Below are 16568 nucleotides of genomic sequence, written 5' to 3'. Positions count from 1 at the left end.
TATGACAATTATCCCATTCCCATGCTGCTGGGGGAAGACTTGGCCAACCATGTGAAGCTAGCCAAGAGGGTGGGAATAGTCACCCGCAGCCAGGCTAAGCAAGCTTTCACCCCCATCCCTGTTCCTGAGCCGTCCACCAGGACCCCGTCTGTGTTACCAGAGACCCAAACAAAGGTGGTGGAACCGGATCCCCTGCCAACGACTGCAACAGCCGTAGTGGATCCAATCCCAGAGACCCAGCCAAAGCCAGTCCCAGAACCGGAACTGGCAACGCAGCCAGCACCAGAACCATTGTCAGCACTGAGTCCAGCGCTTGCAAGCCCGTCTACAACTCCAATGCCAGAGGACACCAGCGAGCCTGAACTGGCGGAAGCAGCAGATAACCTTACCCAAGAGGCTCAGCCAGAGCCTGAGATACCACATAGTGCACCAGCGGACAGCGGTTCACAGTCAATGGAAACAGCCCCAGCACCTGCATCGCTTCCAGAGGGACCAAGCCCCAGTCCACGGTCCAAGGAGGAACTGATGTCTCCAGCATCAAGGGAACAGTTCCAGGCCAAGCAGGAAGCAGATGACAGCCTTCAGAAAGCTTGGGCGGCGGCGCGGAGCACCCCACCGCCTCTCAGCTCTTCTAACCGATCCCGGTTTGTTGTAGAAAAAGGACTTTTATACAAGGAGACTCTTTCTGGTGGGCACCAGGAAGACTGGCATCCTCAAAGACAGCTGGTAGTTCCCACTAAGTATCGGGTAAAGCTCTTGAGCTTAGCCCATGATCATCCCAGTGGCCATTCTGGGGTGAACAGAACCAAAGACCGGTTGGGGAAGTCCTTCCACTGGGAGGGAATGGGCAAGGACGTTGCTAATTATGTCCGGTCTTGTGAGGTGTGCCAACGAGTGGGAAAGCCCCAAGACCAGGTTAAAGCCCCTCTCCAGCCACTACCCATAATTGAGGTCCCATTTCAGCGAGTAGCTGTGGATATTCTGGGTCCTTTCCCAAAGAAGACACCCAGAGGAAAGCAGTACGTACTGACTTTCATGGATTTTGCTACCCGATGGCCGGAAGCTGTACCCTTAAGCAACACCAAGGCTAAAAGTGTGTGCCAGGCATTAGCAGACATTTTTGCCAGGGTAGGTTGGCCCTCCGACATCCTTACAGATTCGGGAACTAATTTCCTGGCAGGGAACATGAAAAACCTGTGGGAAGCTCATGGGGTGAATCACTTGGTTGCCACCCCTCATCACCATCAAACCAATGGTCTGGTGGAGAGGTTTAATGGAACTTTGGGGGCCATGATACGTAAATTCGTAAATGAACACTCCAATGATTGGGACCTAGTGTTGCAGCAGTTGCTTTTTGCCTACAGGGCTGTACCACATCCCAGTTTAGGGTTTTCACCATTTGAACTTGTGTATGGCCGCGAGGTTAAGGGGCCATTACAGTTGGTGAAGCAGCAATGGGAGGGGTTTACGCCTTCTCCAGGAACTAACATTCTAGACTTTGTAAGCAACCTACAAAACACCCTCCGACACTCTTTAGCCCTTGCTAAAGAAAACCTAAAGGATGCTCAGGAAGAGCAAAAGGCCTGGTATGATAAACATTCCAGAGAACGGTCCTTCAAAGTAGGAGACCAAGTCATGGTCTTAAAGGCGCTCCAGGCCCATAAAATGGAAGCGTCGTGGGAAGGACCATTCACGGTCCAGGAGCGCCTAGGAGCTGTTAACTATCTCATAGCCTCCCCCACCTCCAACATAAAGCCTAAGGTATACCATGTTAATTCTCTTAAGCCCTTTTATTCTAGAGAATTAAACGTTTGCCAGTTTACAGCCCAGGAAACTGATGACGCGGAGTGGCCTGCAGGTGTCTACTATGAAGGAAAAAGGAATGGTGGCGTGGAAGAGGTGAACCTCTCCACGACCCTGGGACGTCTGCAGCGACAGCAGATCAAGGAGCTGTGCACAAGCTTTGCACCGATTTTCTCAGCCACTCCAGGACGGACCGAACGGGCATACCACTCCATTGACACAGGTAATGCTCACCCAATTAGAACCCCACCCTACCGGGAGTCACCTCATGCCCAAGCGGCTATACAAAGGGAGATCCAGGACATGCTACAGATGGGTATAATCCGCCCCTCTACCAGTGCATGGGCATCTCCAGTGGTTCTAGTTCCCAAACCAGATGGGGAAATACGCTTTTGCGTGGACTACCGTAAGCTAAATGCTGTAACTCGTCCTGACAACTATCCAATGCCACGCACAGATGAGCTATTGGAAAAATTGGGACATGCCCAATTCATCTCTACTTTAGACTTAACCAAAGGGTACTGGCAAGTACCACTAGATGAACCCGCTAAGGAAAGGTCAGCCTTCGTCACCCAGGCAGGGGTGTATGAATTCAATGTACTCCCTTTCGGGTTGCGAAATGCACCCGCCACCTTCCAAAGACTTGTAGATGGTCTCTTGGCGGGATTGGGAGAATCTGCCGTTGCCTATCTCGATGATGTGGCCATTTTTTCTGATTCATGGACAGAACACCTGGAGCACCTGAAAAATGTCTTCGAGCACATCCGGCAGGCAGGACTAACTGTTAAGGCTAAAAAGTGTCAAATAGGCCAAAACAGAGTGACATACCTGGGGCACCAGGTGGGTCAAGGAACTATAAATCCCCTACAGGCCAAAGTGGATGCTATCCAAAAGTGGCCGGTTCCAAAGTCAAAGAAACAGGTCCAATCCTTCTTAGGCTTGGCCGGATATTATAGGCGATTTGTACCACACTACAGCCAAATCGCCGCCCCGCTGACAGACCTAACCAGAAAGAAACAGCCAAATGCAGTTCAGTGGACTGATAAGTGTCAAAAGGCCTTTAACCAGCTTAAGGCAACACTCATGTCTGACCCTGTGCTAAGGGCCCCAGACTTTGACAAACCGTTCCTAGTAACCACAGATGCTTCCGAGCGAGGCGTGGGAGCAGTTTTAATGCAGGAAGGACCGGATCAAGAATTCCATCCTGTCGTGTTTCTCAGCAAGAAACTGTCTGAGAGGGAAAGCCACTGGTCAATCAGCGAAAAGGAATGCTACGCCATTGTGTACGCTGGAAAAGTTACGCCCATATGTTTGGGGACGACGTTTCCAACTACAAACAGACCATGCTGCGCTACAGTGGCTTCATACCGCCAAGGGAAATAACAAAAAACTTCTTCGGTGGAGTTTAGCTCTCCAAGATTTTGATTTTGAAATACAACACATTTCGGGAGCTTCTAACAAAGTGGCTGATGCACTCTCCCGGGAAAGTTTCCCAGAGTTAACTGGTTAACAATTGTTCTTGTAATGAAACATATTGTTAGTTTTTATATAATCAGTAGTATGTCTAAAGGTACATGTGTCTTATTAACTCTGTTTTCTCCTAGAGCTCCAGGAAAGAAATCACAGCCAGTGTGGAACCAAACGTCCAACACTATCTGTGATTTGGGGGGCGTGTCATAACTATAAAGGGAAGGGTGACAGCTCTCCTGTGTACAGTGCTGAGATCCCTCCTGGCCAGAGACTCCAAATCCTTTTACCTGTAAAGGGTTAAGAAGCTCGGGTAACCTGGCTGACACCTGACCCCAGGGACCAATAAGGGGACAGGATACTTTCAAATCTTGGGGGGGGAAAGGCTTTTGTGTGTGTCCTTTGTTTGAGGGGTTGTTCGCTCTTGGGACTGAGAGGGACCAGACATCAATCCAGGTTCTCCCCATCTTTCTAAACAAGTCTCTCTTATTTCAAAATTGTAAGTAAAAGCCAGGCAAGGCGTCTTAGATTTACTTTGTTTTTCTCAACTTGTAAATGTACCTTTTACCAGAGTGCTTATCTTGTTTGCTATACTTTGAACCTAAGACAGAGGGGATTCCTCTGAGCTCTTTAAGTTTGATTACCCTGTAAAGTTATTTTCCATACTGATTTTGCAGAGATGATTTTTACCTTTTGCTTTAATTAAAAGCCTTCTTTTTAAGAACCTGATTGATTTCTCCTTGTTTTAAGATCCAAAGGGGGTTTGGATCTGTATTCACCAGGAGTTGGTGAAAGGAAGGAGGGGGGAAGGGTCAATTTCTCCTTGTTTAAGATCCAAGGAGTTTGGATCTGTATTCACCAGGGAATTGGTGAAAGGTTTCTCAAGGCTTCCCAGGGAGGGAATTCTTAAGATGGTGGCAGCGGACCAGAGCTAAGCTGGTAGATAAGCTTAGAAGTTTTCATGCAGGCCCCTACATTTGTACCCTAAAGTTCAAAGTGGGGATACAGCCTTGACAGATCTATAGAAGATCCGACCCACGGTGGCTGACTCGGCCTGGCATCATCCGGTGAGGAGGCTACCTGGGTCTAGGAGTGTGTGAACCCATCTTCCCTCCCCTATTCCTCTCTGTGTGGGCCACTGACAGTCTGATCATCTCACTGGATGCAACGAGAGTGAGCGGTGCCGTCTCTCTGAGACTAGCCGACACTCTTTGCTGAAGGGAGGTGTAGGAGGGTCGTGGCCATCTTCGTTAGCCTCTCCTGTGTGAGTACCCTGTAGGGAGAGATCCTTAGTTTATGTGCCGCTAAAGCGGACAGGGCATCCTCCCTGTGTGTGTGATTGGAAAATGGGTGGGGGACAGTCTAAGCCAAGGGTCGGCAACCTTTCAGAGGTGGTGTGCCAAATCTTCATTTATTCACTCTAATTTAAGGTTTTGCGTGCCAGTAATACATTTTAACTGTTTTAGAAGGTCTCTTTCTATAAGTCTATAATATGTAACTAAACTATTGTTGTATGTAAAGTAAATAAGGTTTTTAAAATGTTTAAGAAGCTTCATTTAAAATTAAATTAAAATGCAGAGCCCCCCGGACCAGTGGCCAGGACCCGGGCAGTGTGAGTGCCACTGAAAATCACCTTGCGTGCCACCTTCGGCACACGTGCCATAGGTTGCCTACCCTTGGTCTAAGCATTCCCTCTCACCCCCTAAGGGTACCCCATCTTATTTCATGTACGTACATTATGGTCTTAAAACCTGCAGGTATTTAGAGAATTGGAATCATTACACGCTTGAAAATCCATCTAAACAATGCCCACTAGACGGTACCTTCAATCTAGATAAGATCATACATCTCAGAGGAGCTTTTAATCACCAAAAAGCCTCTGACGCACAATGGGAGCAATTTGTCTATTGAGGAAAGGAACAGGTTAATTTGAAATTCAGCTTGGTCCAGAGATAAAGAGAAAGCTGCGCTGCGTTCAAGAATCAACGCAGAGAATGCAAAATACAAAGAAAAACTGCTTTCGGCCCCAGCTGGCTGTGGAAAAAATATAGACAGAGGCAAACCAAAGGCAATACCAGTTACAGGGCTGAGATTACATTTGCAAAGCTTAACTGTCCAGGGAGATCCAACAGTCTGCCTTTGCGACCCTGGAGCCGGTATGGTTTGGGGACGCTGAAGAAGCCACAGGCAGCCGGCCTGGATTGGAATCTCTGAAAGAGATGCCGCAGGAGACCCCAGGGCGTAAAAGAACAGCCCTCCCAAGAGCGGAAGCAAGTTGGAGATTGCACAGCGCCTTCTCTGGACGTTATACACAGACGTGGCCAGTCTGGACGTACGTGTGTGAGTATGAAAGTGTGTCCCCTCTCAGCCGCAGTAAGTCTGAGAACCGGAGAGGGGTTTAGCATTCCTCTCTCCACCCCGGTTGACCGGGAAGGGTGTCAGGTGGATCTACCCCCAGTCGTAGCAGGACTGGGCAATAGAGAAGTTGGAGAAAAGGGAAGAGATGTGTACTTGATAACTAGAATTGAGCAATTACGAGCATAGATCATGAACCAGGCAGCAACTCAAACCTACGCCCAGGGCACGTTGCAAGCCTTGAGACAGGACTTCCAGGCAGAAAAAGAAGCACTGGCTAAGCAAGTACCGGTCCTTCAGGGACTTGTCAAAATGTAACCATTTGTGCTCAGCATATGCAGTAACAGCAGTGTGTTTGCCACAAGAGAAAATTGAATAGTTAAATGCCAATGGGCCATGCGTTTTGCCCAGGTTACGAGCCTCACGAGGGAGGACTCGGGTAGCCTTGTGAGTAAGAATGTTTAAGGGAAGAGACCAGGAAGGGTGGGGGCTAGTTGAGAAGCCCACCCTCCTAGCTAAATTGATAGTGGAACAAGCCGGTGCCCATGGAAGGGACGGTTCAGTGAGAAAAGCAGGATCGGGCCCAAGCGGGCAGGCAATAGATAGAGAGATTGGAAAACAAGGTTGGAAACTTTGAGGGCATAGTGGAAGGGAAGGAGTAAGTAATTATAAGCACGGGGATTTCAAATCCCCAGGACAATAATTGGACTGGTAAAATCTGAGTTGATTGGGTGTCGTTTTGGGAGACAAGCAAGTGATTTAAGAAAAGAGAGTGAGAAGTTAACTCTGTAGTTGCTAGAGGGAATCAAGCAGTGAAACTTGGTAGGAATGTCTGCAAGTAATCCAGGCAAGAGGTTATTTAAGTGGAATTATTCGACTATGGATAAGTTAGTCGAATTTGCTGAAGAACACTCCTGCTGTATACAATCTGTGTTTTAGAAGTTTGAGATGAATTGGTATTGTTTAAAGTTGCAAAACCGAGAATACTTTTGCCAGACACAGGAAACTAGTGTTGTTTAATGTGGTATTTAGGCTTTTAATCCTTAAGGTGACTTAATGCTTTACACGATTTAAAATGTTTTGAATAAAGACCAAAGGTTGTGGCTGCAGCAGGGTAGTCAAAGCCAGGAGAATAAAAGATTTGCATTTGGTTTTGGGTAACAAATAGCAGATAAAAGCTCTGGTAAAGAGAGAGAAGGACATTGCCCCTGGCTCTGCGTGGTCGAGCTGTCACTTTGCTGTGGGTGCATGGAGATTTTGTAAGCACAAAAGAAACAGTTACACCTTGTGCAGAAATTGATGTGGCTAGTGTTGTGGAAGTTGAATTATGGAGGAAATGTGCATTTTCCCCAGAACATGTGCAGTGTATATTGTAGCAGAGGTAAAAGAAATGCAAACCTACCAATATAGGTTGTGTTGTCTTTTTCAGATCACTGGGTGTTTGAAAGCAGGAGCTAGAAGTAAAAGGCAATCAAAAGTCTGGGAAAGTTAATTGTGTCCTTTTTTAAAGTAAGAATCTTTAAGCTGTGAATAGCTTTGGACCCGGAAGCAAGCCAGAAAGCATCTGTACTAATGCAAATTATCTAACTGATAAGGTAGAAGCCACTGAAACCTGGGCTGCCTATGAACCAAATACAAGGAAATATGGGTAATTCCTTTGTTTTGCCTGAAATCAACAAGAGTATTTGTATATAAAGGAAATATTTTAAGCAACGACCGACTGCCCAGAAGGGGTAGACCTCTGTTCTTTTGTCTTTCAGATCATCAGAGAAAACGGATGCCAGCTGAACAGCATTCAATGTACCATGCATTTACTGGTACAATAGGAATTATTTTTGTGTTCTTTGTCCTGTCTTGTGGTGTTTGTCTTGTGGCCAGAATTGTTGGGTTTAATATTTTCATAAGACAGTCTAGTTCAAAATTAAATAGAAGGGTTAAATCAAAAAGCAAATACTTGTTTTATTCAACTTGGAATACAAAGTGTTTGGATAAATCAGGAAAATGTGATATACTAAAGTCTAACACATTTGCTTAAGTAAGAAAAAGAAACTTCATTGGCCAGATCTTTTAATTGAAAAAATTGTTGTTAAAATTTGCATACCAACAGTCTTTGGAAGCAAGGACATGAAAGGTTAACCCACTCCCCATATTGCCCATGGGATCCTTCTGGCTACCTCAGATTTCTAGCCAGAGGGCTGGGGAGGGAGGAAAGCTATTGGACACCAGAGGTTGTACCGAGTGGACTCCTCAAAAGTGGGTGTGCTCGTCCTGGTTTGTTGCTCCAAAGCTCTGTAATAAAGTTATTTTACTGGAAGGGTGTATGTGGCATACATTGAATAATAAGACTAATGTACTGTATAATGGCAATGTGTATGTGTTCATTGTTGGGAAAAGGTGTATGAGTGAAGAGTGGAAGTTTCCTTTGTAGGTTAAAAGAAACCAAGAAGGGGAGAAGGAAAAAGAACAGAACGAGTTCACTGGAAAAAAATAGCTAGCAAGCTCAGTCCAAAGATAAGATGCTGGCCCCATCCAAGGACACTGCTCACAGCTAAGACTTGGCTGACAATCAAGAAAAGAATGTGCTCAAGCAGCTATGAGATCTGCAAAACTCTGCCAGGCATTAATGAAACGTGTTAGGTTTTTTCTCACAGGTAAAGAAGTGCTACCCAAAGACCCTAGCAGCCCTGCCATTCATTGAAACCAGGAGACTGAGTCTACGTAAAGTCCATCAATGAAAGATTGCTTTGGCTCCATGCTGGAAAGGCCCTTTCCAAGTCCTGTTAACCACCAACACCACTGTGAAGTGCCAAGGACTACCTGCCTGGACCCATGCTTCTCACTGTAAAAAGACCCCTCCATCTTGGGAGGACCCTCCAACTGATGAGCCTATTCCTCCTTCTAGCCCTGCTGTGCCTTCTGGACAGCAGGGAAGGAGGACAAGGTGAAGTGCTAGTAACCTCTCCCTTGTCCACTGACAGACCTACTGTGCCTTTGGATTTTTCTAGAAGAAGCAAAACCATTACAGAGTGATGTGCTGGTAACCTCTCCCCTGTATGATGTGGAAACACGACTGTTTCAGGAAAAGAGAAGAAGGAACACTCGCTCCATTGAAACCACAAAGTTCAGGGATTCCTGACTACAAAAGACATTAAGAACTGACCCTGGTGAAGAAACAAAGAATTATACACTGGCAGGAAGAAACTTGTGGGACCCATGCTTAGGAATGTGGTATTGATTGGATTTTGGGGTTTATTCTACAGGCTGCGCCCTGTGTTTTGGATAAGTCCTTCAGCATGTATTGCCCTCCCTAATTGGATTTTAAATGACAAGTACCAAAGGCACCTTGTTGCCACTGCCCCTGCCATCTCCTCCATTACACTGTTACCCCTGTAACTTACCCAGATACAAACAATACTGTATATTCCAATGAAACCAATGGCCAAGGCCTTCACACTTCAGTGATTTATTTAAATATTGTTTGAAAAAATTATTTTAAGGTTCAGGATATCCCATAGAAGCGAACAATTGAATGGAAAATAAATGGATCAGTGGAAATAGAGATATATGATATCACTACTAGTGGACCCCAAGAATCTGTAATTGCAATTGATGGGTTCTATAGCGAAGTAGATAGGATGGCTGTTCCTGGAATTTGCACTGTGTTAAATGAGAGAGGCCCTTATTGTTATTTGGTCACCCAATTAGTGAACAATCAAACGAATACCCAAAGAGTTTGTTCTACCACTGGAAATTTTACCTGCATAGAAATTATTCCAGTGACTAATAATGTTACCTGTACCTTATTGCAAGCCTCCCGGAAGTACATAAAGATGTTCAACCAACAGATGTGGTACAGTACTACACCAAAGTGAGATGTATTAGGATATCGATGGGCTGTGATTAACACTACACTGGGGACTGTTAAATTTTCATTGCCCTTATCCAGTTTCCAGATCACCTCTACATACCCAAATCGTTCAAAGGGGGCTGCCATTAGATTAGCACAACAGAGGGCTTGGGTTATTTCCTCTAGAAAGAAGAGAGACTTGACCGGATCCCTATTGGATGGGGCCAATAGTGTAGCAGCAGTTTGGAATATTTTTAAGAACCAAGAACATAATGAGAAATTGGGGCAACTAGAGAAGGCCACTAGCCTTACTTCTGGGGCACAGCTAACCCAGGTACAGGCTGGAGTTGGTGAGTTACATGTTATTTCCGCCCTTAGTTCTATGACCCAGAAGTTGCTGACAGAGATGGTATTGAATGTGACTGAGGCTGGGAAGGCATTGCAGTGGGATCTAGCATGTTCAGAAATTCAGGATTTCCTGAATGACCAGCTAATAGCCATTCAGAATGATCTAGAGCATCAGGCTTGGCCCACTGCCCTTACAGACACATCAGAGGTACCATCTGATCTGTGGCCATGGAGACATACTTGGAGACTTTCTGGGTGGAAGTGCGGACGTTCTCAGTGCTCCTTCCAAGCATATGGACCGGTTGGGGGGTGTGGGCTCCCACATACCGAATCCTGCCGGGTCCATGGTGAGGATGCATGTGGGATTGGGTAATTCACCGAGACATCTGGGAGATTAGACTACCTGGTATGCCCAATCGATTTTTGTCAGTACTCCTGGGATTACACATTTGAATGGGGATAGGGAGTCAATGGACATTTTGGCCGTTAGAACCCCCACAGCTTCAGTGTACATGTAAACTGAAGCCAGAAAAAGTTCTCACTGTTCATGACTACGTTTGCTGGGAGGGTAGGGGACAAGGAACTACCCTGGCAGGACACTTACTTTTTCAAGCTAATGATAGCTGTGTGTATGTTAAAGCCACCACATTGCAAGATATACATTTTAATCTCACTACTACTGCAGGCAATCATATTATTTCCTGGCCTGCAGATAGAATTTTTCAAGTAGCCCTTAGGTTCCAGATACCCTTTAATTGGACCAGCTTAATGCCTGATGGATTTCAAAATTTGCTTTCACTGTTACCAGAGGTTCAAAGAATCTCTGAATTACAAAGGCAAATTCATATGCTTCAAAATATATATCAAGTTGAAAAGAATGCCTTTTATACAGCTTATAGAGTGTCTACTTTATGTACTAAGTATGATGTTGTCACGGAGTAAGGGGGGACTCAGGGCCCTGCACCCCCGGCTTCCTGCGATTCACCATGACTCTCAGCCAGCCAGTAAAGCAGAAGGTTTATTTAGACGACGGGAATACAGTCCGAGACAGGTCGTGCAGGCACAGACAACAGGATACCCCTCAGTTAGGTCCATCTTGGGGTCCTCGGGCATCCCAGCCCCCCTCCAGAGGTCAGAGCCCTCCCTGCCTCCAGCCACCTCACCAGCCAGCTTCCCAGAGTCTCTGCCTTCAGCGACCCCTCCCACAGCCTTTGTTCAGTTTCCCGGGCAAAGGTGTCACCTCGCCCCAGCCCCCTCCTGGGTTCTCATGTTACAGGCTCAGGTATTTCCCTTCAGTCATTCTCCCATCCCCCAATGGAGACCATCCTAGCCACACTCCCCTGTCAGCACTCACAGATCACAGTAAGAACAGTCCCAGTTCGTCACATCTCCCCCCTTCGAGACCGAACTGAGCGGGGTCACTTTAGCCAGTGACCCGGGGAAGTTCGAACCTACCCCCGTTCCCATGGATGCCCCAGCATCCCTCCCATTCCTGGGTGAGAATTACACCAGGCCCCTCCAGTTTCACTCCCCCCCTTAGGTCGGGGGTGCTCGAGGGCATTTGCAGTTCGCATGGGGGAAGGGTTATGCGGCCTGTGCCCTTTTCCCACCCCAATACCCCTGGGGTTCCAACTGGGCTGCGGTCTTCTCCCAGCGCTCCAGTCTGGAGGTCTGTGCTTCGGGCTCTCTTGGTTCAGAGCCCCCCTTTTAACCTTGGCCACCCTCTGGAAAGGCTCCTCTATGCTGGGCAAGGGTCCTAAAGCCGTTTTCCCCTTGTCCCGGGCCTTCCTTCCCCTCTGACAGGGGTCACAGGATCGGCAGTACTGCCGGACAGTAACAAAGACCCCAGGCCAGTAAAAGCTCCGTAGCAGCCTCTGCTGGGTACGCCAGGTTCCCTGGTGCCCTGAGAGGGGGGTGTCATGGGCCCGGTACAGCAGCTGGCGGCGATACTTCTGGGGTACCACCAGCTGCCTCCTGAATCCCCCTGACTCCATTTTCCCTGGGGGAGCCCATTCTCGGTACAGGAACCCCTTCTCCCACAGGAACCTTTTCCGGCCACCTCTCCCCATGGCCTGTACCGCACCGAGGTCGGCCAGGTCCCTTATCTTCCGTAAGGAGGGGTCTTTCTGCACCTCGGCCTGGAACTCAGCAGCTGGGACAGGGATGGCCACCTGCTCTCTCTTGCCGGCTGGGTCTGAGGCCGCAGCCTCCCTGAGCCGTGTCCCTGGGCGTTCCCTCCCCACCAGGTTAGGGTCCTGCACCTCGGGCAAGGCACCCTCCCCAAGGCCAGGGCGCAGTGCCCCTCGCCGGCTCTGACTGCGGGTCACAACCAGTGCACTTGGTGGGTTGCTTGACCAGTCCTCCAGGTCCCCCCCCATCAACACCTCAGTGGGCAAATACGGGTGCACCCCCACATCCTTGGGGCCCTCCTTGGCCCCCCACTTCAGGTGTACCCTCGCCACGGGCACTTTGACTGGTGTCCCGCCCACCCCCGTCAGGGTCAGGTAGGTGTTGGGCACCACCTGCTCTGGGGGCACCACCTCGGGCCGGGCCAGCGTCACCTCTGCGCCCGTATCCCAGTATCCATCGACCTTCCTCCCATCCACCTCCAGGGGAACGAGGTACTCTTTCCGGAGGGACCGCCCCGCGCCCACCGTATAAACCAAAAACCCTGAGTCTGGAGCATCCCGCCCCGCAGAGGAGCAGGCCTGGAGCTCTCCTCCCTCCTTAGCAGGTGGTACTCTGCCAGCCCCCCTTCCCTGGGAGTGCTGCCTCTCGCCCGGCTGGGTCTCTACCCAGTCAACCCTCTGTGGGTTTGGTCTGCTCAGTCTGTCCCTGAGCCTGGGGCACTGGGCCCGTATGTGACCTCTTTGGTCACAGTGATAGCAGACCATGTCCCAGGGGTCCCCTCGAGTGGGTTGGATGGACCTGACGCTGGATCTTCCCCTTTGGTGGGGTTTCTCCGCATTTTCCCGCCGGGATGGCCCATGGTGACTCTCGCTCTGCGTTGAGGTGGGACTGTTCCTTTGGGACTCCTCCCTGCCAGCCCCTGACCGGCTCTTTACAAACTCATCGGCCAGCCGGCCTGCATGTCGCGGGTTCTCTGGCTTTTTGTCCACCAACCACAGCCTCAGGTTGGATGGGCACCGCTCATACAGTTGCTCCAGTACCAGCAGTTTAACCAGGTCCTCCTTTGTCTGGGCCCCAGCAGCCCACTTGCTGGCGTATCCTTCCATGCGGACGGCTAGTTGCAGATATGAGATCTCCGGGGTTTTATCCTGACTCCGGAACCTTTCCCGGTACATCTCAGAAGTCAGCCCAAACTCACGTAGCAGGGCCTTTTTGAATAGTTCATAGTCCCCTTTTTCCGCCTCTTCTAGTTGGCGGTACAAGGCCAAGGCTTTGGGGTCCAGTAAGGGGGTGAGAGCCCGGAGTTTGTCTGCAGGATCAACCTGGTGCAGCTCGCAGGCCGTCTCAAAGGCATCCAGGAAGTCATCCATGTCCTCCCCCTCCTTACGTGGGGCCATGATGCACTTATCAAAGCTTCGTGCAGTCCTGGGTCCCCCCTCACTCACCGCAGCCGGGGGCTCGCGGCCCTTCAGCCTCGCCAGTTCCAGTTCATGATGCCTCAGCCTCTCTCTCTCTTCATGCTGCCTTTGTCTCTCATTCTCCTCCCGTTCATGCTGCCTCAGTTTCTCTTTCTCCTCCCGTTCATGCTGTCTCTGGTGTTCACGATCCTCCAGCTCTCTCAGTTTTAGCTTTATCTCCCATTCCAGCCCATTCCGCTCCACGGATGCTGCGCGTGGCCGGGAGGATCCCCTGCTGGCCGGCGAGCGTTGCCGGGAGGATCCCCTGCTGGCCGGGGGGGTCACAGCACCCTCGGTATTTGCTGGGCTCCTCCCCACCCTTCCCCTAGGCATAGGAAGGAGGGGTCTTGGGAAGCCCTCAGCAGCCGGCTGACCACTCCCAGCTGGGACAGACACTGGGGCCTGCGCTGCATCTGCCAGGCTGCTTCCCTCAGAGACAGGGATCGGTTCATTCGATCGATCTCCCTTCTCCAGCTGGGCAATGAGCTGTTCTTTGGTGAGCTTCCCAGTGCACACCCCCCTCTGCTTGCACAGCTCCACCAGGTCGCTCTTAAGCCGCTTGGCATACATCTTCCTGCTGGCCACTCACAGGCCTGTGTGCTCACCGCTCCCCACCGTTTCCAGGGAGACCCCTAGTGTGCCAGCCCTTCTCGAGGTCACCACCTCTCTGCCAGGGTCGAGCTGCAGACTCCTCCGCCCCTGGGACCACTCGCTGCGATCCCCCGGGGGACCCTGTTACTGCAAAAGTCCTTCTCGCTGGTCACACACTCCCAGGGGTGATAACCGTCTCTCTCTCTGACTCCTCAGCACGCCTGGTCCCCGTCAATCCTTCGTTTTACTGCTCCCCAGTCACTTACTGCAGGAAGCGCCGTCCACGGGGTGCAGTAGATCCCACCGCTGCCACCAGTTGTCACGGAGTAAGGGGGGACTCAGGGCCCTGCACCCCCGGCTTCCTGCGATTCACCATGACTCTCAGCCAGCCAGTAAAGCAGAAGGTTTATTTAGACGACGGGAATACAGTCCGAGACAGGTCGTGCAGGCACAGACAACAGGATACCCCTCAGTTAGGTCCATCTTGGGGTCCTCGGGCATCCCAGCCCCCCTCCAGAGGTCAGAGCCCTCCCTGCCTCCAGCCACCTCACCAGCCAGCTTCCCAGAGTCTCTGCCTTCAGCGACCCCTCCCACAGCCTTTGTTCAGTTTCCCGGGCAAAGGTGTCACCTCGCCCCAGCCCCCTCCTGGGTTCTCATGTTACAGGCTCAGGTATTTCCCTTCAGTCATTCTCCCATCCCCCAATGGAGACCATCCTAGCCACACTCCCCTGTCAGCACTCACAGATCACAGTAAGAACAGTCCCAGTTCGTCACAGATGTATTGTGCTTTATGACTAAAACTGTACAACAACCCCATCATATTATTGCTATGGGAATGTTATTGCTTGTATTGCTATTAGTTAGCTTAGGAGTATGTTATTGTTATTGTAAAGGACGTACTAATAGTAATACCTTTCATGTCCATGCTCATCATGCATTGTCATTACATCCAATCAAAACCCTTCAGGTTGAAGCATCTGATGTAGAATCTGAATTCCAAGACTTATTGCAAATAGAGATTTGAGAATGTTTGTTGTACTAGTAGTACAAAGGGGGGGAGGTGTGGAAGCAGAGAAAGAACGGACAGGAAGGGGATTGCAATGCATGACCGTTTGTTAGCAAGAGTCAGGCGAACCGTAACCCTAATAACGCGAGATTTGTAGAAGCGAGGATTGTGTGAGGCGAGTGGGAAAGAACTGTGTGAGAAGTTGTTGCGACCTTGTGTAGATAATGTGCAGACAATATGGAATGTAGACTGAGAGTCTACATTAGTGAGAAAAACAAGATATCAGAATGACCTATGTATAAACAAAATGCTGCAGTTGCTTTTCATTGTCTGTAACAAAAGGTATAAATTCTTGCTGTAATTGTTTATCTGTTCCCAGAGACCTGTTCAGCTCTCTCCCTTTATGCAATTGCTTGAGAGAATAAAGTATCTGACTTTGCTGTACCCAACCAAAAGAGTGAGAACTGTGTTTTTCTCTGACACACCATTCCTTACCCATCCTGGCTAATAGCCATTAATGGACTTAACCACCATGAATTTATCCAGTTCTCTTTTAAACGCTGTTATGGTCCTAACCTTCACAACCTCCTCAGGCAAGGAGTTCCACAGGTTGACTGTGTGCTGTGTGAAGAAGAACTTCCTTTCATTTGTTTTAAACCTGCTGTCCATTAATTTCATTTGGTGGCCCCTAGTTCTTGTATTATGGGAACAAGTAAATAACTTTTACTTATTTACTTTCTCCACACCACTCATGATTTTATAGACCTCTATCATATCCCCCCTTAGTCTCCTCTTTTCCAAGCTGAAAAGTCCTAGCCTCTTTAATCCCTCCTCATATGGGACCCGTTCCAAACCCCTAATCATTTTAGTTGCCCTTCTCTGAACCTTTTCTAATGCCAGTATATCTTTTTTGAGATAAGGAGACCACATCTGTACGCAGTATTCAAGATGTGGGCTGTGGGGAAAAAGAACTAGGGAGCCTTCTAAATGACAGCCAGAGTAACACCGAAGGCCCAAATTCAGGCCCTCTGACAGAAGCAGACTACACAGACGGCCTTTACATAAAACAGTACGGGCCAGAGCCTGAACCAACGTAGGCTGTGTAGTTCCCTACCAAATACGGTCATGGGCCATGACCAGAGGAGGGAGGAAAAAGGAAGCCACACGAAAAGCCTTAGTAACATGATAACCGCTTATAGATAAAGAACATGATAACTGCTCACTGATGAAACATAGTAACGGCTTATATGAAGAAATTGTTTTTAGTAAAGGTCAGCTTCCTTAGTCCAGCTACCTGCCACCAGCCAATCATATATCATCTTTGGGCGTCCTGTAACAAACCCCCCCGGCGAACAATATGTACTCTGACGAAAACAACACCCCCACTGATGTCAAGTACCACCCAGGTCAAAACCACCAAGAAACCCCCACCCAATAGGCACCCAAATTTCATAAAATATTTCATAAATAATAAGGAAGCTGCCGGGAAAGGGAACAGACCCCCACTCTTGTTTTTGCATAAATGACGTATTATTTGCACTATGCTTGCGGTTTAACGAAATAA

This window comes from Emys orbicularis, chromosome 21, assembly GCF_028017835.1.
Source record: "Emys orbicularis isolate rEmyOrb1 chromosome 21, rEmyOrb1.hap1, whole genome shotgun sequence".
In the NCBI taxonomy this organism is placed as follows: Eukaryota; Metazoa; Chordata; order Testudines; family Emydidae; genus Emys; species Emys orbicularis.
The sequence above is the reverse complement of the archived record's forward strand: the minus strand, read 5'-3'. Positions refer to the sequence as shown.